Source organism: Triturus cristatus, chromosome 4_2 (genome assembly GCF_964204655.1).
Source record: "Triturus cristatus chromosome 4_2, aTriCri1.1, whole genome shotgun sequence".
NCBI classification, from domain to species: Eukaryota; Metazoa; Chordata; class Amphibia; order Caudata; family Salamandridae; genus Triturus; species Triturus cristatus.
Window position 1 is genome coordinate 302,692,058 of NC_140586.1, and position 23,686 is coordinate 302,715,743.

Below are 23,686 nucleotides of genomic sequence, written 5' to 3' on the forward strand. Positions count from 1 at the left end.
GCAATGGTGAGAGACACACGCAAGGCTTCAGGACATGATCGAATTTGCTCTCCCTTTCACCGTGACAGCTTTCATTCATAATGCAGAAGGCAGGAGCCAGTCACATTCTCGTCTGAGTCGGATATATGGACGAGGCATCCATCCTTCTCCATTCTTCATTGGACCAACATTCAGTCAGGTCTCTGCATTTACTGCAGCCTGCTGCTCTCAAGCACTAAGGACTGGGACAGTGGTTAATTAAAAAAATAAGTGCCAGGGCTATTATCAGGAGGCCACTGCAGCTTGCACCACACATTGCCCCTGCCATGCTGCCAATCATATTAACAAGATAATTACTAACCATTACACTCCTACAAGTGTGACAATCAGACTATTGCAGGCCCCCAAGGCTATAAGAATGACTCAGGAAGCAGATAATAGTCATTTTTAATGTACATTGAATTCATAGTTAACTGTTTTTGTGGTCATCTCTAAATTAGTCAGACAGCGCCACCTTGTGGCAGACTGTCACAAGTGCTGACAATTAAGTGCCGGGGCCAAGCATCGGAAACCACCGGCTCAAATAAATCACTGGGCTAGGCTTGCCCGGTGCTGTCAGGGGGTGATGGTTGGGGTTGCAGCTCTGCTCCCACAGACGAAGTATTACAGCTACTCTAAGCAAAACAAAGTTTTTGATTCTGTGTGTGTGTATGTATGAATGTATTTGTGTATTTGGGTTTGTGTGCATGTTAGTGTGCACATGAGTGTGTGAATGTGAGTGTTTGCATCTGTGTGGTATGCATGTGGGTTTGTGTGCATGTGTGTTCATGTGTATGTGCACAAGTGTGTGCATGTGTGTGTGTGCACAATTGTGCGAGTGTGTGAATGTGAGTGTGCACATAAGTGTATGTTGCATGTAAGCATGTATGCATGCATGTGTATGTGCAGGAATTTGCTTTGGAAGCCTGGCACATCCAGTCACCCTTCCATCTTTTTGAGGTCAATACAATGACTATTATGTGTTATTCAGCACCAAGGTATCCCAAATGACGAATATGCACGTTTACAAATATACAATATTTGATGTGTGCTTTCACAAACAGTGTGTGCATGAGTTTCAGTGCACGTGAGTTGGTGTGCATGTGCACATGTGTGAGTTCCTGTGTTTGTGTGTGTTACAATGGCTGGTCAGTACTCAGCAGTTCAGAACTGAGTGCATTGGCAAGACTATTATTTCCTTCATCAAAAGGGAAAGGTACCCTTATTCATTCAGGGCTGTGAAGAAAAAGAAAAGCAGGAAGTTTCAAAACCCAGATCTACGGGGGAGACATCGTGTTAGCTATACTTCCTGGCATTCCTAATGAATAAGGGTACCTTATTCTTTTGATTAATGAACCATAGTTTGGGAGATGACAAGGCACCTTGGGCCGTATCAAACATACGGCTTCTTTTCCTTGTTTGCTCCGGGCACACCTTTTAAAAGGTGTGCCCAGCCCAAACAAGGAAAATTTGCAGTTTTAGGGTGAATGCGCTGCCCCCATGGTGTCCGCAAACTCGGGCTTCCCCGGGGGCACTGCATTGAGATGAAAAAGGGAGCGGCTGCTTTGAATCCCCTTTGTGTTTCACAGTGCAGGTGGCACCCACCTGCACTTTTAAGGGGTATTAGAGCTCCCCTTGCATGCGGATGAAGTGAGTGACTGCACCTGCCTGCTAGCAGATGTCTGGGGGTCCATGGGACTCCCTTTTCCCCATCCAGGGTACTGCCTTCAGGGGAGGCACTTACAGTGTGCTTCATGACAGCTTCTTCGCCTCTGTGTCCACGTCTGTGTTACGGCACAGGCACAGAGCAAAGAGATTAATTCCCTCATCATGAATATGAAGGAACGCCCTCGGACAATAGAGCTGGCACTTCATTTGCACCAGCGCTATCAGTATTACAGAAAGGGAGGCACATGTGTCTGCAGCCCCTTCTGTAATTCCAAAGTGCCCGCGGGTCGTGCCAAGTCCATTTCCCCCCCATGTCACTTCTGTATTACGGCCGCAGGTGGTAACTCCAGTTTCTCCTTAATGTTGATAAAACTATTAGTTTGCGAGTCATGATGGGGAGAGGAGTTGGCCTAATGGCTAGGGCGCTCAACCTTGGACCTGGGGAACTGGGTTCGAATCTCGGTAATGACACTAAACATCCTGTGATTCTGGGAAAATCACTTAATCTCCCCGTGCCTTACAAAAATGAATGTGTGTCCTCATGTAACGTAACTGGTGCTATGTAAAGTGCTCTGATACCCGATTTGGATTCGGGTCAAGTTCGCACTGTATAAAACTCTACAAAAATAAAAAAGATGAATGTTGATATGAATGGCTTCTCCAGGAAGGTGCTAGTTGTTTGGCATCTGTGTGGCCATGTGCATGTCAATCTGGACTAGAATAGTAGGGGGTGCTGTAAGTCAGGAGACTTTTGGCAAAGCTCATTGTGAGTCACTGAGGCATGGAATGTGGACCTGCCCAAGTAGACTCTTAACTGCTGATGAGGTGCCTGAAGCGACAGAAACATCTGAACACAAGGTGCCAAGTGAAGTTTCCAGAAACATCTGCCCACAGGACCCTGGAGAATGCAGATGCTGCCTGAGTACAGAAAGATGGTGGGGGAAGAGCCAACCCAGTGGTCCAGGGGAGAATGACAGCAATAATATGCAAATGTGCAGGTGATGAGCTCTTCAGTAGTGAACATGTCTGGCAACCTTGGTCTCCTGCATCAAAAGTATAAACATTGAGGTGGTATTTTGAGTTTGGCAGATGCAATATATTCTCCAAAATTGTCAGACATCTGTCTGCATTATTTACGTGTATACATACGTATATTTATAGTGATAACTTTGTATGCACACTAAGGGTCCGATTACGATGTAATTCGGAAACTGTTCCGAACGAATCGGTCTCGGAATCGTGTCCGATCGAATTGGATTTTGCGAGTCTGACCGACTGATTATGATGCTTCCCAACATTGTTCGGTCGGACTCGCATTGACTTCAATGGGAGCATGTGTTCCAAACGAGAAAACAGGGTCCGATTGAAAAAGGGGTGGTTGGGGAAAACCTTGCACCCTGTGGCGGGCACCCCATGGTGCCTGCCACATTGTGCATGGTTGGGGAGAGGGGTCCTTTGGGAACCCCCACAGGCCCCAATCAGACGCCTCTGGGTGCAGTGGGGCCTGCAATAGGCCCCCAAAGACAGATTCCAACAGCTGTTTTGTGTCGGGCAGACTGAATCGGAACGGCTGTCTGAATCGGTCATTATAACTGCTCATTCAAAGACTGTGTCCATAGAGCTGTACGAATTGTCTCCGAAAGACTTGGGCTGTCCGAATGCCTCTTGGAACTGATTCGGACAGCTCTAATGGTTTCCGGGCATCGTAATCGGTCGTTTGTAAATGTGTACGACTAGTCGGAAACAAGGGTCCCGAATCGGATTCTGCAATACCGAATCATATTCGGCACCTTTCCGAACGACATCGTAATTAGGCCCTAAATAGAGTGGCCGGGACATCGGCTAATTTTAGGGGATGTCTTTAATCTGCCAAACTCTAAATAATCCTCTTTGTCCTCTGCCCCCACCAAGATTCCTATCAAATGCCACAGACTTCTTACCTGTCTCCATCATACTGGGCATCTTGCCTATAGTCAAAATCGTCCTCGGGTGGGCTTTGAGGGTGTCTGAAGATAAATAGGATTTTTAAAGACTTAAGCAGTGTAGATAGTAAAACACTTGTGATCCCCCGAGCTTTGAACCAGAGATATGATTCTCTTCTGGTGAGTAAACCTTCTTCTTGTTTGGAAGCCACTCAACCTATCCATAAGGGTGGCAAGAACCCCTGTGGGCTCACAGACAAAATAATTGTTCAGACATAGTCCACTAGTTACCAAAATATTGAGGTTTGCAGTTTCGCCAGCAATCTCACCAGCAGCAACCGCTAGACTCCCGGGGCACCACTATATTTTGACCAAGACTGGACAGTTCAAAATATGAATCCATGAATATGCCAGAACCAGAAGGACACATGGAAACTTCAAGTGTTACTGCAGGGGCAGCTGCTCCGTTGGAGCGGAGGAGTGTCACTCCACAAACCCCTCAATGCTCCAGAGATGAAAAATAAAATGGTAATTTATTACAATTTTATTTTTCATGCCCTGTCCCGAAGAGAGCGTCAGGTAGGGCAGAGCTGCTGCTGAGTGACAACAGGAGGGAGGTGGGTGGGCTGGCTGTGCACTGTTTACAGTGTCTTTTTTGCCGGCCGTCTTGTGACGGCCAACCACACATGCGCACTTTCAACAGCTCTAACGCAGCTGGTTTAGAGCAAGCCAAAGCCTCCAGAGCGCTGTGGAGCACCTAGTGAGGCCGCTCCCACCAATCCAGTCACTGCTCTCATGCTGGTGGGAGCATCACTAGGATTGGCCAAGGGAGTTGCTGCATCCGGTTCCAGTTTCTGCCAAAGAAAAGGTCCGGACCAGAGAACATCTTCTCATGTAAGGTTTTTAAAATATATTATTTGAGCGTGTGTTTTATTTTATATGTTATTGGCAAGCCCACCCCTCCTCTCCCCGTAGATGCCAGCCACCACTGCGTTACTGGTCACTTTCAAGCTACTGGTGTCAATTCCAACTGGTGTAAAATACAGGATGAAATGTAATGTTCTATCTATTATGCATGTGGCCATCCAAAATAGGCTGCCTGCAAAAGTTACCTCTTCTTTTATGTAGGAACCTTGAGCTTCAGGGGATGTGGCATCTTGTCCATCTGCCAACCAATGTCACAAAAACATGGATACATATTCGGCAACACTGCAAGGCTCTGAAAGGACAGACAAGCTGTACTGCTCCTCAGGAAACTCTTTAATATCAACTTTTTGGGATTTCACTATTAAAAACAGAATATAGCCAGAGGTGAGCTCCCCCACCCTCTCTGATTTGGGGGCTGAACCCGAATACATGCTGATTCTGGATTAAACTTATTTTTATATTTCACCACCAAACATGTATTTAGTACCGTGAAAAGCTTGTATTTCGGGATAAACGCTGTGTGTTTTTTTCATGAAAATAATAAGTTGTTATTTAGGGAATTTGAGTTTATTTCGCCAAAAGGAAAAGATTGTATTTGAATATAAAATGTGTATTTTCATAAAACTGAAAAGCTGATGTTTGGAAGCAAAATAATTTTCTAGTACTTTCTGAAACCCTAAATTGTAATATTCATGTGACACGTCAGTTATATTAAATTATAGGTTCTCTGTAACTGGAGTTACAGCACTTCCGAGCCCGCAAGTGCCCTCTATGCCTTTTTTAATGCCTGGGATTGTAAGAGATATATTTCTCTTTTTTCAACTCATCCCTTTCAAAAAGATTTTCAGTCACAAAATATCATTGAGAATCGACTTCGGAGGGCTGGAAAGAAAGTGAATGTTAGAAGTGAAAATAGATGCTAGGGTTCGTGAGAGGCCACTTTAGATTGCATTTCATGAACTCCTTCTACAACCTGTAGCTTCTTAGAAATTGTGCTAAACAATGCAACTTTTTAACACTTTTCTGAAACTTTTCTTGGGACGAGTGAATCTGCAACACTTTTGAGGGGTGTCAGGCTTGCTTGACATCCACGAAAGTACAGGAAAAATTCACAAATGCCCTGAAAGAGCCCATCATTTTTTGCAAATTTCGATGGTGTTAAAATTTCCTATATTATTCATTGTTTCATGTGCCTTACTTGCTGCTATGTATTCAGCACACAGAATGTTTAACTGCTGTTTCTCACCACTCACCCAGTCTTGTCTGCTAGTGTGTCTCTGCCTGGTCCACAAATAACTTTGTTGGAGTTTCCAAGGCCTTGTGCTAAATTAGTCCAGACGGACCCAGGAGGTTTGCTTATGCAACTTGCTGCTATCATTTCTCAAAATTTAGTATTATTTTATTCTTGGTATAATTCGACTTCTTTTATCTTTCAAATGATGCAGATCATCCACTGTGTGTGTCCATGTTTAAAGTTACACCATCACCAATATATTTTGAGTAATTGACGCTTCATCAGGGGGACTCCATTTGCCCATCTACAGAAGAATAACTAGCAGAGCGCTTTGACTAGCCCATTCTAAGGAATCAAAAGACCTTTTTATGTCAGATTGCAAAACAAAGAATAAAAGCCACAGCCTCTCAAATTTATATCTCTAGCATTTACAATCATACTCAGAGGCAATCATTCATATTAATCAAGCAATGCTTCAACAAGTAAATTGATCATCAAATTGGCATATCTACTCACCCCAGGTCTGACCTGCTGCTGGGCTTGGGCTGCCTAAAAGGCTGCTTTTGCCGCGCTCCCACACCTTGTCCTGGAGTTGTAGACCTCGGCTGGTGGTAGATCAGATCCTGTTGAATTACCTGCCCTAAATTGCTGTGCTGATGGCCTGGATTAGAGTGGACAAGAGCATGTACCATCCAGACATTTTCACTAGGGCGCAGTGCTGTCTGGACAACCGACCATCAGACTGAGATTTTGGAGGTGAACTGCCATTCTGTCCAGGCAAGAGAAGAGGCCATTGACTTGCCTGGAAATACTTCTGTGGCAGACATTAGGTAGAACTGAATGCCAACTTCAATAACTAGCTTCTGCACAGGGGAAGGTGCAGGAAGTGTGGGGGCATTAGAGACCAGGTGCTATTTGTAATTGTTTTGTTTCTTTAAGTTTGATAAAGTATATATCTAGATTCTATAAATGCGCGGCACAGTTGTTTGACCTGTGACTCCCTACATTGTTATAAACCAGAACCTGTTTTAAAGAACCCAGTTAAAACAAATGCAAAATTCAATCACATAAGCAGAGCACACGAAATAGTACTGAAGTGGCACAAGGCCAGGTCTTGTGAAATGCAAAGGTGTCGGTACAATACTAAATAGGTGAGATTGTTGACCGAGAATCTTGAAGAATGTTAGACAACAGAGCCGGTCCCACCACACACCCTATGATGGATTACATGGTCTTTTTAAGGATGACCAAAGAGTGCCCCAACTAATGTATGTAAGCGTGAATGTGTATGCATTGTGTATGTTTTTAAAAACTCAATTTCACGATACAGGAATCATGACTGGATTCCCACAAATATTGTTGAGGGATGTTTGTTGTCATGATGAAGACCTACTGACCGAAATAGGGCAATTCTTTGGCCATAACATGTAAACCAGAGACAACTAGTGTCATAGAGAGCTCAAAGCGTCCATCTCGGTTCAAATTTATACGACTGTTTTGAACCTCATCGTGGTAACCCTCAATAAATTGTGACTTGAGGGTTATATCATACATACTTTTAGATACCTAGATCCCTACAAAATCAAAGAGTTCACTCAACCAGATAAAGCCCACTCAGATACACCATCACTCAGAGTGAGGGTCCCTTTGATGAAGCATGACACAAACATATCTTAGGTGAGGGGCCCTTTATAAACCTAAGTAGGTTTACTATTCTATTTGGTTGATCTGGGTCATGGAAGGGAATAGGGTTAATTCATAACATTCCCAAAAGACAAGGATACCTTATCTTTTTGGTTAATATACATGATAGTGTATGACATGTGAATGTAGCGTTGTACTATTTGGTATCAGCCTCACTGGCTGTGTGCTTGGCTTCTACAGATGTCTAGCATTTATTAATTGTTTAACAGGACTTTGCAGCATTAGCTTGGCTGATAATGTGAACAGTTGGTGTGCTAGCATATGTTTCCATGTATTCATTAATTCCCCCAAAAATGTTCCTTACTTTACTTTCCCAACCTAAGGGGCATATCTACAAGGCCAGGCGATATTTATCGCTCAGCGCTCTTAGCGCGAGGATAATTATCGCCGGCCAATGCTGAATTTTATCACTGAGATAGCGTGCTATCAGCAATGCTTATCTCCAAAGCGATAAAATTCAACGCGCAAGCTTCCAACTGTGCGATTATCGCTGGAAATCCAGCGATAAACGCACAACGTTTGGCGAAAGCTTGCTGATAGGGCAAGGCAGACTTAGCCATGATATCCACCTTCCATAGGATGTCATGGCTAAGTCAGTTAAAAAGCAGGCGTAAGGAAAGTAGCGATAACCATGGTTAGCGCTACTTTTCTTATCGCTATGCTTGTTAGCGATTCCCTTGATAATTGGAGAAATGTCAGTTAGCGACATTTCTCCAATTATTTCAGGAAGGAACGCCCACTTTGCATTTCATTAGAGATGCAAAGCTGGGCGTACAGAAAACAGGCGCTAAGGCAAGGATTCACGCGAGGGAAGAAAGATGCTCCCCCCATAAGCACTGTGAATATCAGGATCTGCCCAGGGTCGGACTGGACTATAGGGCACTCAGACCCTGCCTGATGGCCTGGTCTGAAAGATCAGTGTATGGTCGGTATTTTTTGGCTGCTTGTGGGCCTGCTGTATGGTCTGGTGGGCCGGTTTTTAATGTTGATTTCTCTGATATTACCACAAACATTGCCTGCAGTAAGCACAACAGCATGCAGTCTCCCATAACATGGAAACCACCTATGCAGAATGTCTTTACACATTTATAATTGCCGTCATTTGCAAACGTAGGCCACTTTTATTAGCTACATGATTCCCTAATGGGTGCCACTTTTAATTTGGTGCCCGGGCCTATTTTCTGTCCCAATCCAACCCTTGGTCTGCACTCTAAGTTGTAACTGCCCTGAAGTGCTCTGAGGATGCCCTACGTGGGTATGAGCAAAGGGCCCACTGAGGATTCCACTTTGGTGTCCTAGTGCCACACCTCTCAATGTCTGGCAACCAGGACCGGCTTTAGCGCTGGTGGCACCTGGTGTGACAATAATTTTTGGCGCCCCCACACCCATGACCGCCTCCTCGGATTCTCTCACTACCACCAGATAAAAGTGACCCTCATCTCTCCTATCATAAGTTATTTCTAAACACAGCACCCCCTCCACAGGTCTGCGCCCAGTGCAGCCACACTGCCCATACTGCCCTAAAGCTGGCTCTCCTGGGCACCTGTGATGCATCAGCTCAAACAATCGTGTGGGAGCCACGTGCTCTGTGTAAAACATGTGTTTGCACTCTGAGGTATTTCCTTGTCCCAGAAACAGCACAAAGTTCTAACAGTGAAAAGAACTAACTTTGTGAGTGAAAGAATGAATGTGCGATTGGATCTGTGAGAAGCAGGTAGCAAATTGCCAAGGGTTTTATAATGTAAGGTTACGAAAGACATCAGAGGAGTGCCGTAAAATGATGCCCCCACCCCTGAACAAAACGTGAAGAGGGGCTCGAAATCTCTCATATCTCACTGATATTCATTGGATGATATTCATTTTTTGGCAGAATCCCCCCAACCCCCCCCCCCCCACACACACACACACACAACATACAGAAAGGGTTGGATAGTGCAAGAACCTGCATTACGGCCTTAGAAGACATTTTGGAAGCCCATTTAGCTGTCAACAATCAACAATTTGTCTGCTGGGGACTGGCTGGCCTCAAGCTGATGGCCCACCTTTCGAATAAGCGGATTGGGCAGGGCACACAGTGAGCTAGGAACTCCACCTAAGGGATTCTCCCAAACCTTCAGCTGAAGAATCAAGTCTCCAACCAAACAGAGGAGCCCTGAAAATGTCTGCAACAGCCCTACTAAATCACTGCATTGTGGATTGGCTGAATGATTTGTTAATTGATTGATTTGGTGAATGGTGTGTTTATTATCACACACCAACCAGCTTGACAAACAGTTTCTGAAACATCAGTACATGACGCATTTACGCGACAAATTAATACTACTAATCAGTACACGTACGTCCCTCACTTATGACTTTGATAACGTGTTGATTATTAACCAACTGGAAGCTACTCAATTTATCGACCTCAGAATGATGAAAGGCTACAAGGAACCAACAGGATTTAGACCTGTGGCCTTGAGGTTGCAGACAGAGTTGTACAATGGATGTCTTCGTCCGCTATCCTGCTGGCACCAACAAATCACCCACTAAACGTTTTTTTGTTTATTTTTTAACCCAAAACAATTATTACACCATAAAGCACTATCTGAAATATTACCCATCCAAAAGTCATTCCCATCGACTGTAAAGACATCAATACCCTGTGAATATAACTATACCGCCAAAAGCCCACCTATGAGAGGCTTAAATGCGAAGCAAAGTTATGGACGGTTACACATTGCTCAGAGTGTGCCCTATAAAAACTGAGATTCCCATACAAAATCTAATATTTATTCGTTTATTATTTATTAATTTTACTAATTTTGTATAGCGCTTTGACCAATGCACTATACAATAAATTATCTGGCTGGCACAATAAATATATCAGTAAAACAGGATTCAAGTGACAGAAAGGAGAACCAATAGAATCAGAAGGAATTGTATTGGCTAAAATATCTATCATTATTCAGTCATTCGCCACAGTTTTTCCCGCAAACCTGCTGAACATCAGGGGTCTTTTCATAACCGAATCCTCATACTCTGATAAGAAGTCCTTGTGAGAAGAATATTAAGACACAAGATTTAAATCCTCAATTTAGCAGCTTTAAAAAAAATGCTTTATCCTCTGTAAAAATGCCATCAGACTGCCTAGTTGGTCAGCTGGTCATCCAGAGAGTTTGGATATTTGATGATTAATCCGGTATGTCTTAGCATTTCTTACGCCTTATCCCGCTTGACATGGATTTCCAGAGTTTTGTCCAGAAAAGATCCCGGGTAAACTTTCACTTTTTGACACTTGAACTCCCCTAGAGGTACATAGCTCTTCTCTCCAAGTTCCACAGAACTGGTTCTATGGATTTCATTAGGAACTTTTAGTTGAGATTGAAGGAGACACCCCTACCACAGCTGCGGCACTGGGCGTCTGAAGCATTCAAGACTTGGGAGATCTCTTCCAGGATGGCTCACTCTTCCCGTGTCAGGAACTCATAGAGGAAGGGACCTTACGTCCTGATCAGTTTCTACTGCACAGAACACTTATAGCCTTGTTATCTTCTAAGTGGGGCACACTTGCTCAGGAACTTTCCACACATCACACATTACAATGCCTTCACGTGATGGGGACCAGGAGGCACCTGACGCATTGGTTTGCATCCTCCATTCGTCAGCACACAGAGGCAGACCTCACCCGCCTGAAACATCACTGGGAAGGGGACCTAGGGAGGGAGTTCACGGACAGGGAATGGACTACAGTCAGAGGCAGCCCGACGTACATTCCACGTAACCAACGGTTTACGCAAATCCAATTCTTCGTGTTACACTGAGCTTATCTCACCCCAGCACAAATAAATAGATACTTTCTCTGGACTGATGCGACCTGTGCTCATTGCTGGCAATTGATGCCGACATACTCCATATGATGTGGCGGTGTCCGGTTCTAGCTGAATACTGGAGCAATGTGACGAGCACACTAGCTACTATCACGCATCGTGTTGTCCCACCTCTACGGGAGGTACACATACTACACCTATTTAGAAGGAATAAAAAGCACAAGGCCACCACCTGGTTCCTAGACTTGGGCCTAATAACAGCTAAACGCCTGATTTCCAAGCGTTGGAAATCCCCCCATTCTCCCCACATATTAGCCTGGCGCAGATCTTTCCTTAACTGAGCTAGGGCAGAGGGAGTGATGATGCGCAGGGAAGATCTGCTGGGTATCCGAAAGTCCCCTCTGGCAGCTCAATGGGACACCATGGTATCGAAGTTGCAGGAAATGGTCACTAACTCAGGGGCACCCCTGGATGATATACAGGACTAACATACACAACCCATTCCCCCCTTGATAGAGGCGATGTGTAGCCCCGACCTCCAAAGTGACATGACCCTCTCCCTCTCTCAGTAATCCGCTGTCACTCGGTCCAGACAGCCCTGACATCCCTGATTATACTAGACATGACAGCAGGTCTCTCATAGCTTCTCCCTCACTCCTTTGCTTAAGTTGTCCTCCTTTTGTTGTATCCTATATCCACAGTTTGGCCTAAGACACATCGCGCCTGAAATCTCCACGAGCCATCTAGAGTTAAGATTTTTAAGTGCTGTTGCCCCTTTTGTGCAGACACCGGCAGGAGTCCACTTTCAACCTTTGTTACACAACCCATCTGTCCCCCTTCCTCTCTGCAGAGTATTGGATGATGGAACACTTGCACATATCTGATTACGGTGCATAGGCATTGTTATGGTTGTACGCTGTAAAATGTACAAAACGTTCAATAAAAAGATTTAAACAGAAAAAAGATTAACAGAACGAGAACAGAGAGAATGGCAGTGCACTTAGGAAAGCAAATATGGGGGTGAATATACAGGTATCCTAGTACAAATTATAGTAAACACAAAAGATGCTAAGGCAGAGACACAAAAAAATAAAAGTGATCCAAACAACAGATTATGAGAAGAAAAGAAAATTAAATATATTAAGGTAACTCAATGGCTTAAGTACTTGCTGCTTAGTTAAATGTGCAATGTGCACGTCGAGCAATAACCTGCCAAATAGCGGCCTGAAGTAGTTTTAAGTATCTGAAGTGGTAAATTTGTAAAAAAAAATAAGTGCCGGGGCTTTCGTCAGGAGGCAGCTTGCACCAGCCCATGTCTCCTGTCAGCACCGCCTAAAACAGAACCATTAAATTGGGGAGAGGATGTGGTGGGAAGTGCTGCCGACTTCTGAGCTGGGGAACCAAGGGGAATATTTGCAAGCCCCAATCGCCACAGGAACGTCACTTTTAGTGAGGTTCCTGTGGCGATATGTGCTTCTCCCTATTTACAAGGCCGCGTTAAGCCACTTCATGTGGTTTAACGCAGTCTTGTAAATAAGGCCCTCTTTCACGCTGTACTTAGCTGGAAAGGAGAGGGCAATGGGTGCTGCGGAGGGCGTTCCACTGCAACACCTATTGATTTTGAAGCTGCCCCTATTTCCAAGGGCAGCGTAAATAGGAGGAGGCGCCAAAATTAAGACCAGTGAAAACCTGGTCTTAAACAGGCTAGCCAAAGAGAAATGCTTTCTTTCTCCTAGTGTTTGCTGTTTCCATGTGTGCTGCATTGTGCAGCACACATAGAAACAGCAAAAGGCCATTGATTGTTTATGTGCAGAAAGGTAACCCTTCCTGCTCATAAACAATTTTAAAAAAATGACATTTTGTAACTTCTATGTGTGCTACATTAAGCAGCACACAGAGAAGTTTCAAAACACCTTTTAAAGATTGTTTATGTGCTGGAAGGGACACCTTCCTGCACATAAACAATCTTCCCCTCAATGCAGACACCCTTGACTATGGTGCAGGGGGGCCTACGTTGGCGCTAGGTTGTTAAATTTAGTGCCAGCACAGGGGGAAACACAGGGCTGCACCATATTATTATGCATATGGTGCAGCTCCGCGTTTCTAATGTGACGGAGCGTGTCGTTAGCCTTCTTGGCTTAACGACACACTTCACCACTTTATTGGTAATACGTCCCCAAGTTCTAGCCTCGGCGGTGGCTCAACATCCTGTGATTCTGAGCAATTCACTTAATCTCCTCATACCTATCATAAATGAATGTGTCCCTAACTGGTGCTCATGAAAAGCGCCGGTGTTGACGAATAAGTGCCGGTACTGAGCACCGGAAACTACCGGCTCAAATTAAGCACTGAGAATCTTCAGCACTAGGAGCCAGGCAAGTGTTCAGGACTATCTGGCTATTTTTCTTAAAAGGCTGAGTATGCTGCCCAGGGATGGTCACAGAATAGCTGTCAGTAGCTAGCACTCTAGGTGAACCAAGCAATTGGGCCCTATATTTCATTTCTTTTTAATTTTTTTATGAAATTTGCTTTCCTCGAATTTGACCCTAACCTTAACATGGCACCGGAGGCACCAGCCTTCGCTTAAATTAGTGAGCCGTCAGTAATGCTACCTGAGCCAGGGGCAAGGAATGGTGAATTATCATTTCAGGAGGCCAAGTCAACTTTGAAGGCGACTCAGAAAGTGCAGGTGAATCAAGTCTGACCCTACTTGAGTTGGTGGGCTTCCTCATCCTTGTACCAAAAAAGAACATTGACCTCTGCCCCCTCATCTCCAGGGAGTCAGCCTTCCTGGCCATGCTGGGTAGAGGCTTGGGGTCCATACCTTCCGCAATGGCCTTTGAAGGTGCCTACTGGCATCTAGAGTCCCTCTGGTTCCTGAAGTCTGTTTGCTCCATGTTCCCTTGAACCCAGAGATATATTCCAAAATGAATCTCGAACCTGTAGGACCAACAGGAAAACTAGTTTCTTGAGTTAAGTTCATCCAGACACAGGAGGATCTGAAGTTTCCCCAACAGATCTTTCAGTTTCTATCATGCTACACACATGACACTGAAATATTTTGACTGTGGCAGGTCCTTTTAGAGATACAGTCCTGTGAATCCAGTGTCCTGTGGCACCAGAAAATTCCAACCCTGGGGTCCATGTGGCAGTCACTACCGTAGTCTGTAAGTACAGAGTTCCAAGGCACTGGTGAACCCTTGAATATGTTACCCCGTGACTTTTTCCTCTTCTCAGAGGCACGGCTTTAATCCCGATGACCTAACCGGGCCAAAACAGAAAGTGTTCTGCTAGACTGGGATAGCCCTTTTGGCTACTATGTGTCCTCTGGTGACTGAGACTTGCAAGAAACTACAGCATAGTAACACAGAAATCCAAAAGTCACTGAGAGGGAATCAGAAAACCAGCTGCATATCTTTACATTGAGTTAAAGTTACCAAATGACTCCATGTCATCAGGAGTGCCTTATTTCCACTCCTTTCTTTAACAACGTAATGCATTCTGGGATGAATAGCCTAGGTTCACTCCAACTTAACCAATTGTACCAAGACTCCTGAAAGTGAGGTTCTGTAGAAGAAAATTTCGGGACTGGGACATGGTGTCCCCAGTGACATGGAGTCCCCCAGTAACCTTATACTGAGTTAAATCTTAGCCCAATTTGCAAGCGTCTAGGGTCCTAATCTCTCATATGTCACTACCTGATACGTCATGTGCAGCTGCGGCCCGTGCAGGTAAGAGCAGCATGGTCTGGTACTTACCCATGTCCCCTACTCTAGAACTCTAAACGACCGACCCTGCGATTATGGATAACACCTCCCTCACCCTCAATGTAAACACTTGTGAGTCCACACAGATATATTTATACATTTTTGGATTAGGGGGGAGTAACCCCCCCCCTCGGCCGTATTTATTAACATTTAACAAACAAATTTAAGAAAAACATTATTTATACAAAACACTTTACGCAGAAAGTACGGATACATTTACAGCTACATTTTCATTCAGATATTCACGCCTAACCTTAACACAGTCTAATACAAAAGACACTCCTGCCGTAAATCTATCAAAAACATGTTATTTACTTTCTGCGTGTCCCCTCTAGAGCCTACGATAAAGTCAATGACTGGCAGCTCCCCCGGTCACCTATACTGATAAGGTTGCGCAGTGGGTTACAGCTTATCGGATGGATACTTTCCACCGGGTCCCCCCTACGCCCTGTGCCTTACATTCCATTACATGGGGGCAGCAGACTTCTGCGTAGCGGCGCCTTAATGCGCATGCGCATGCGGGGGTGGCCCCAGGCCCACTGGGAAGGAGGACTCCCCCGGCCCCCGCACCCTGACAGCCTACCTACCGGCTGTCACTGCCCCCTGGAATTCTATGGTGCTGACCGTTGAGGACCGAAGACTATGCTTACCCCTCATGACCTTACCGCCTGACCAGAGACACTCTAAAATACGACAAAATCTAATTAAAAAAGGAAATTCGCCTTTGCGCTTTATTTATGCTACTACCTAACCTTGCTATGCCTTAGGGGATGGTGCGTGGGCAAAAGAAAAAGGTAGCGTTGCGGGCCCGCAGCCAGCCCGGGGGGAACCTAAAGGTGAGGAGCAAGAACAAGAGACCGTTCTGCTCCTCACCGCCTCTTTTATGGAGGGGGCCCAGGCCGACCGGCTGAGACCGGTCAGCCTGGACGCCCACCAAACGTTTCTGCACCGGAAGCACTGAAGTGCTTCCGGCGTCCCTAACAACCCTCACCTATTGGACTGACGCGGGGGGGGGGGAGAGAAAAAACCGCGCGCGTCACTTGATGACGCGGCCTCACCCTCCCCCCCCTTGTGGATGCTGGGGACGGGTGCGACCGCCATAATGGCGGCGCGCTCCATTCGGCCCGCGCCTGTTTCATATGGTCTGGTACTTACCCATGTCCCCGACTCTAGAACTCTAAACGACCGACCCTGCGATTATGGATAACACCTCCCTCACCCTCAAAGTAAACACTTGTGAGTCCACACAGATATATTTATACATTTTTGGATTAGGGGGGAGTAACCCCCCCCTCAGCCGTATTATTAACATTTAACAAAGAAATTTAAGAAAAACATTATTTATACCAAAAACTTTACGCAGAAAGTACGGATACATTTACAGCTACATTTTCAATCAGATATTCACGCCTAACCTTAACACAGTCTAATACACAAGACACTCCTGCCGTAAATCTATCAAAAACATGTTATTTACTTTCTGCGTGTCCACTCTAGAACCTATGGTAAAGTCAATGACTGGCAGCTCCCCCGGTCCCCTATACGGATAAGGTTGCGCAGGGGGTTACAGCTTATCGGATGGATACTTTCCACCGGGCCCCCCCTACGCCCTGTGCCTTACATTCCATTACATGGGGGCAGCAGACTTCTGCATAGCGGCGCCTTAATGCGCATGCGTGTGCGGGGGTGGCCCCAGGCCTACTGGGAAGGAGGACTCCCCCGGCCCCCACACCCTGACAGCCTACCTACCGGCTGTCACTGCCCCCTGGAATTCTATGGTGCTGACCGTTGAGGACCGAAGACTATGCTTACCCCTCATGACCTTACCGCCACAGACCAGCGTAGTTGCCTGACTACCTGGACTCCCTCCCGCTCTCTAGGAAGGTCATGCGCTGCGCCTTACGCTCTCCACCCAAGCTAAGATGTCATCCAGGAAAACCTGGCTCCCCTTGTGAGAGGTGCACCCCGTCCCGAAGAAAAAATTGCTCCCCTTTGATGTGTCTGTGTCCTATGGTCCCTAATCTAGGGGGCCGACATAACTTATCAAATGTGTTGTTGATCCGCTTTACCGCGTGATTCAACGCCTTCACTGACTCACCCCCCCTCCAGTACGACCTGGGAATCATGTGTGATCATGCTATTATTGACTGGGGACACTGCTTTGCTAGCCATCCCACATCCGTGAGGAGCTCCTCGACCAACACTCTCCTGCCTACTTGAGCCAAGTCGTTACCCCCCAAGTGCAGGATCCAGATTGCCGGTGGTCCCGTGCTTGTTTTCAAAGCTCGGTTCACCAACTCCCTGAATTGACCAACGCACAAACCACCCTGACCGAAAAAGGATAAGTTTATCCCTAACTAAGTGGCCCTAGACGTGGCATCTCCTGCAAAGAAATTTTTCAAACGTAGCACATATGAATGCCCTATTATCAACACATGTTGATCTTCCTGGTGCGAAGAGTTAACTTGCGCCACTATGCTTGTTGTTTGCCTGAGACTCGGCGCCCGCCGTACCACTGCTTGCTCTTGTGTTCCACGGACGCGAAAGAATCCAGACTCCTCTCCTGAGTCACAGGAGGAAGAAACTGCAACAGATGACGAAACAAACAAAGAGGGGGGGTAAATGCCTTGACATGTTGGCATGAAACACAAACTTCATGAGCGGCGTCAAACGCCAGCGAGCTAGACCCCCCCTTCCCCTGAGTGACAGGGAGAAAGAAAAGGGGAAAAACCCCTTTGTAGAGCACCTAAACAGCTGGACAGTCGCACCGTATTAGAGCATGTGCCCCCGCACATATCTCTTGAATGAATTAGAGGACCACCTACCAATCCTTTTGAGACGCTCGTCACCTAGTCCCCTTGCTGCCGCCTCGGTGGCTGCCCCTATCCTGAACGAATGAGTCCCGAACTCTGCGGGATTCAGCCCAGCACTCTTCAAAGCTAGGAGCATGACTTTCTTGAACTGGAACACCGTGAGCGGTGATCCGTCCCCATGTATCAGGAGAGGCCCTCCTTGAACGCGTGCCCGTTGGGCCAAAAAAGCCTCAAGCCTGTAAACTGGGCAGCACTGTGTGTTCCCTGCTCTGTGTAGTACATCGCTCTCACCCCTACCCTCTTGATCAGTTTTTGATTTCCGGATGGAAATCAGCACCGAATCCTTCCTGATGTTAACGTGTCCCATTTGCAAACCCCCCAGCCAATCTGCCTTATTCCTAGGAACTAACTCGCCTACCCTAAAGGCCCCGTAAAATGCAATGCAGAAAGCAGCTTGAAACAAAATGACTTCGCCAGAGGAAGTGCAAACCCGCTGCAGAGCCCCCAATATTTTTCCTAGTGTTTCGAAACCAATGGGGCGCCTGATATCCAGCTGCCCTCCCTGCAAGCGTTGCCACCCTTTCAGCACCTGGCGCACTATGAAATTCTTTGTGGGATCTGCAATTCCTCTCAATTTTGCAAAAAACGATATGGCTGCAATATGTCTCCTCGCCCCCGCAACCGTGCGCCCCTGCTCTCTCATATACCCCAGGTAGTCAACTACCGAGTCATGATTACGCCATTTGTGCTCCCACTGGTCACCCAAGAACGAACAAAAAGCCCCAAACGCCCCTTCGTAAGCACTCCTGGTTCTGGGCGCTAGGCCTGCTGCCACGAGGTTCGATGCTCTGGGGCACCAACTTGCCACAGACGTTCTGGGAAAGGTGATGGGTGCGCTGCTGCCTCTGGAATATGTGACCTGAAAGCCTGCATTTTAAAATGAGACAATGCGTCAGCCACGTGGTTCTGAATACCTGGCACGTGTTTAGCTTTAAAAAGGACATTCAAATGCATGCACTGTAACACAATCACCTTCACCAACCGCAGTATCAAGCTACACTTGGCTGTTTGGCTGTTCACGCAATCTACTACTGCCATGTTGTCTGTCCAGAATATCACATAACTGTTTTTTTAATTCCTCTGCCCACACAACCAGCGCCACTAGAATTGGAAAAAGCTCCAAGAAACTTATGTTGCTGGTGATACCAGAGTCTTTCCACCAGTCAGGCCAATGCTGAGCTACCCATTCGCGCCCCAAGATGGCCCCAAAACCCTCGCTACCTGCGGCGTCAGTCATGAGACCCAACTCCGGGCTGGACCTAGGTGGGCTGGGCCACACCACTTTTCCATTACAATTGCGCAAAAACGTCTTCCAGATCAACATGTCTTGCCTGACCTCGCCTGACAGCCTGGTGTGGTGATGCTTCTCTCGGAGTCCTGACATTGCATGAGCGATGGAGCGAGAGACAGGGCGTGCCATGGGGATTATTCGTAGTGCAAAATTCAGTTGTCCCACTACCTGCTGCAGTTGGTGCAATGTAACCTTCTCTTTCTTGAGACAGTTCTGCAATGCCGCCCCGAAATCCCTGACTTTATCAGCGGGCAACCGTGAGACCCCTTGGACAGCATCAAGTTCGATCCCCAAAAATTCAATTGTTGTGTTTGGGCCCACCGTTTTGCCTGGCGTCAAAGGTACCCCGAACTCCTGCATTAGTGCACAGAATTTGGACAATGCTGATGCGCACTCCCCAGATCGTCGCGCCCCAAGAAACAGAAAATCGTCCAGGTAGTGTAGCACCCAGCGATGCCCAGACACCCGTCTAAATGCCCATTCCAAGAATGAGCTAAATTTCTCAAAATAGGCGCAAGACACTGAGCACCCCATTGGCATGCATTTGTCCACATAATACTTCCCTTGGAATTGGAAACCCAGCAAATGAAAATCCGCGGGGTGCAACGGCAGCAATCTAAATGCCGACTCAATGTCAGCTTTAGCCAGCAAGGCCCCTTGACCCAGTGACCGAAGCATGTCTACTGCTTGGTCGAATGATGCATATTTCACGCTACAAAGTGTGTCAGAGATGGCATTGTTTACTGACATCCCCCTGGGTGCAGAAAGATTGTGAATCAACCTGTATTCACCTGGCGCTTTCTTAGGCACCACCCCTAAAGGGGAACACAGAAAATCCTTCATTGGAGGGTTACAAATGGTCCGGCCACCCTACCCAGGCTCACTTCCTCAAAGATCTTTGCTGCTGCTATGCCAACATTGGACCTCACTGACAGCTGGTTCTGGCAGTGCGCCACCCATTTGTAACCCGGGGCGGTATCCTGAAACCCTCTACAAAACCCTCCCTGATCGTCCTGGCTGCCTCTGGGCAATGGTAAGACTCAAGCCATGGTATCATAGTGCTAATGTTAATAGGTGAAATAGCCTTCCTTAGCAGCAGGTTGCTACTCTTGCTTCTTCCCCCCTCTGCCTCTGGACTTCTTGTGACATCTGGACTCGGGGTGGGATGCATTACCACAGTACCCGCAGGAATGCTTGAACCTACATGTGCTAGGTGCCCTACTGCACGTCCGTTTGTTGAAGTCAAACCAGACGCCTTTCTTTCCATTGCTCCCTGACTTACCCGTGAACCCCCCCCCGTGTTACCGGCGGGGCTTGTCCTAAAGGGCTGAGACCGCCCTACCTCAGGTACCTGTCCCCGCCCACTTTCACCTGTGTTCTGTACCAAATGTCGTAGATGAATAAACATGCGTCTAACTCCATCTTAGGGTTGGATCCTGCGCTTTAGCCCTTCTAAATTCCTTATCATACTCTTTCCACCCATCTCCACCTTGTGTAGCGTGGGCAACTGTGATCCTATTCTGATAACACGCCATTTCAGATCCAACCTCTGGGAAACACTCTAACATGACGGCCATGAATATAGTGAAACCCTGTATCCAATTGGCCAAATTCTCCTCAACTCTGTACTTCAGGACTATGTTAGACCATTCCTTGTAATGTGTAAATTCCTTGTTCCTTTTCGCCTCCTCCCTGTCTGCCTCATCAATCAAAAGGGAAAACATGCTCACGTACTCCCCTCTCCAGATCCTCTCTTTTGTCTCCTTTGACAAATGCCGCCCCAACAGTTCCCTCCCGGAGCGCAGCTCCCCCAGACCCAGAGGAGGTAGTGTTGCCCTCGTACCTGCTGGTGCTGCTGCCACAGCCGTCTTGCCCACGTCTGCATCCTTCGCGTTGCTGTTAAGCTCCCTGACACCTTCGCCACTGGGGGCTGGTGCCGTGGGGACAGGTGCCGCCCGTCCTGCCGGAATTGCCGGCACCTCGCCAGCGGGTGCTGGTGTAGGGTCACTAGGTACCACGCCACCTGCCGGTACTGCCGGTATCCCACCCGTCTTCCCCTTTCCCAGTTCGGCCATTAATTCAATTCAATTCAAAAGACCTTTATTCAAATTACTTAAAATTCATAAAAGTACACACATTAAAAACAGTTCATTATTACAATGTTTCAAGATACAAAATACAATTAAAAAAAAGAACTAATACAGCAGTCATTCAGGGATTTTCCATCATATTGCGTACACGTGTTATAAGTCTTAAGAAAGTGCTAGTGCGAAAAATCAATTCATCCGTATCCAGGGAGAGTAACATTAGACGGGACTCCTCCAAAGAGAGGGGTCGTTGTTTTCTAAAATAAGGTGTTAAAAACCAGTTGATATATTTTAGATAAAATTTACAGAAGAATACAAAATGCAGCTCATTCTGTGTGCTAATACCATCACACGGGCAGGGATTATATTCTGTAGGGCGGTGATAACCCAAAGGGAAACCCAATAAAAATTTAACAGAGCCTGCCCTTAGGCGAAATAACAAAGACCTTTCCCAGTTAGACATAGGAAGGGTAAGGTAGAGTGGAAGAGGTTGCTTACACAGATCGTTCTCCATATATCTAACAATGGTAGGTTTGGATATTTCCCTTTCCATTCTTTCTGTATAAAAAAGTGCATATAGTGCTTGTTTAACCTCTACCTTATCTTTAGATTCAATTCTGAGTGGATCAGAAAAGAGATCGCCTCTGTTCACGGCGCTTAGTGTTTTTAGAACTCCAGCGAGCCAAGGAATTGATAAGCCGTGATCACATTTGAGGCAGTCTTTAATTATATCTTGTGTTAAGGTGGCTGCATTGTTCCTCCAAATTCTCAGCCAGAATAAAGCTGATCTGGATCTAATATAATCACAGATATAGGGGAGATTTAGCTCTTTATGACAAATACATTCGGAGGACGAGATTGGGGCGCCCAATAATTTCCTGCAGAAGCGGGTCTCTTCGCGTTGAATACCGGGACTTTTACCCGAACCCCAAACCTCAGCCCCGTAGGTAGCAACAGGGATGCACTGTAATCTAAAAAAAATTAAAATGGCTCTGGTAGCACCTAATTTCTTTGGGCGTGGGAGGCTCAATATTGAATTGGTGGCTTTCGAGAACTTGCCCATGGCGTGGGCAAAATGCCCACACCATGAGCCGTTCGCAGCAAAAGCCACCCCTAAATATGTAAAGGAATTTACAGAATCTAATTTGTCTGGCCCTATGTGTATAGTATTCAGTTTCCATTTCCCAGGTCCACAAGACATTATAAAAGATTTTTTAAAGTTTGCACGCAGATCTAGGCCCTTCATGTGGTGGACAAAGTTTCCCACAAGCAAACGGAGGGCATTTGGGGTGCGGCCCATGAGGACTGCATCGTCTGCGTATAGTAGAACTGGCAAGGGAAGCCCCTGAATAATTGGCACATCTTTGGTTGCTTGTTTTAATACTTTTGCTATACCATTGATATAAATTATAAACAGCAGGGGTGCTAAAACGCACCCCTGTCTGACCCCCCTGCCAATTTTTATAGCTCCGGATACTTCGCCACCCAACCCAATCCTGACTTGTGCCCTAAGATCAGTGTGGATGTACGCCAAGAAGTGTACGAGGGCCTCATCCAATCCATAGTTAAGAAGCATGGTCCACAATTTAGATCTATTGACCAGATCAAAGGCAGATGAAAGATCCATAAAAGCAAGGTAAATGGGGGACGATCGAGCAACGTTGTACTTGTCAATTATCAGTTTTAAGTTCAAACATTGCTCGACTGTGCCCACCCTGCTCCTGAATCCCATATGGCACGGATCCAGTAGGTCTGAATCTTCTGTCCATTCTAACACCCTATTGTAAATAACTCGCCCAAGTATTTTTAAGGGGTTATCCAAGAGCGAGATTGGGCGGTAGTTAGCTGGATCTGATCTGTCGCCCTTTTTGTAAATTGGGACTATAATACTAGAAGACCACGTCTTAGGGATGGGCGCTTTTGACAAGCTGTTAAAAACATTATGGAGGATTGGTGCCCATAAATCCGGACTATGCTTTATAATATCAATAGGGAATCCATCTGGGCCTGGGGCCTTGTTACCAAGGCTCTCTCTAATGGCTGCTTCTACCTCGTGGAGGTCAATCTGCAAGTTTCGCAGCTGTCCCAGATCTGGGGTGGTTAACACCTCAATAGGGGCAGCATATATTTTAGAAAAATGGGCTTCCCAAGTGCTGCTGATTATATTACAGCTAATTGAGGATAAAGATTTGCCCATGTCGCGCATTTTCCTAACGGCAGACCAAAATGGGCCACTGCTCTTCAAGTTGGCGCTGTCAACCAACGATTCCCACTGTTCCATCAGAAGTACCGCCTTCCTTTCAGCTATTTTTTGTTTATAATGTTTCCTAGCTGTCTGTACCTCTAATGGATTCCTTGGCTTGGTGGTTAGTGCCCTGCTTAGTTC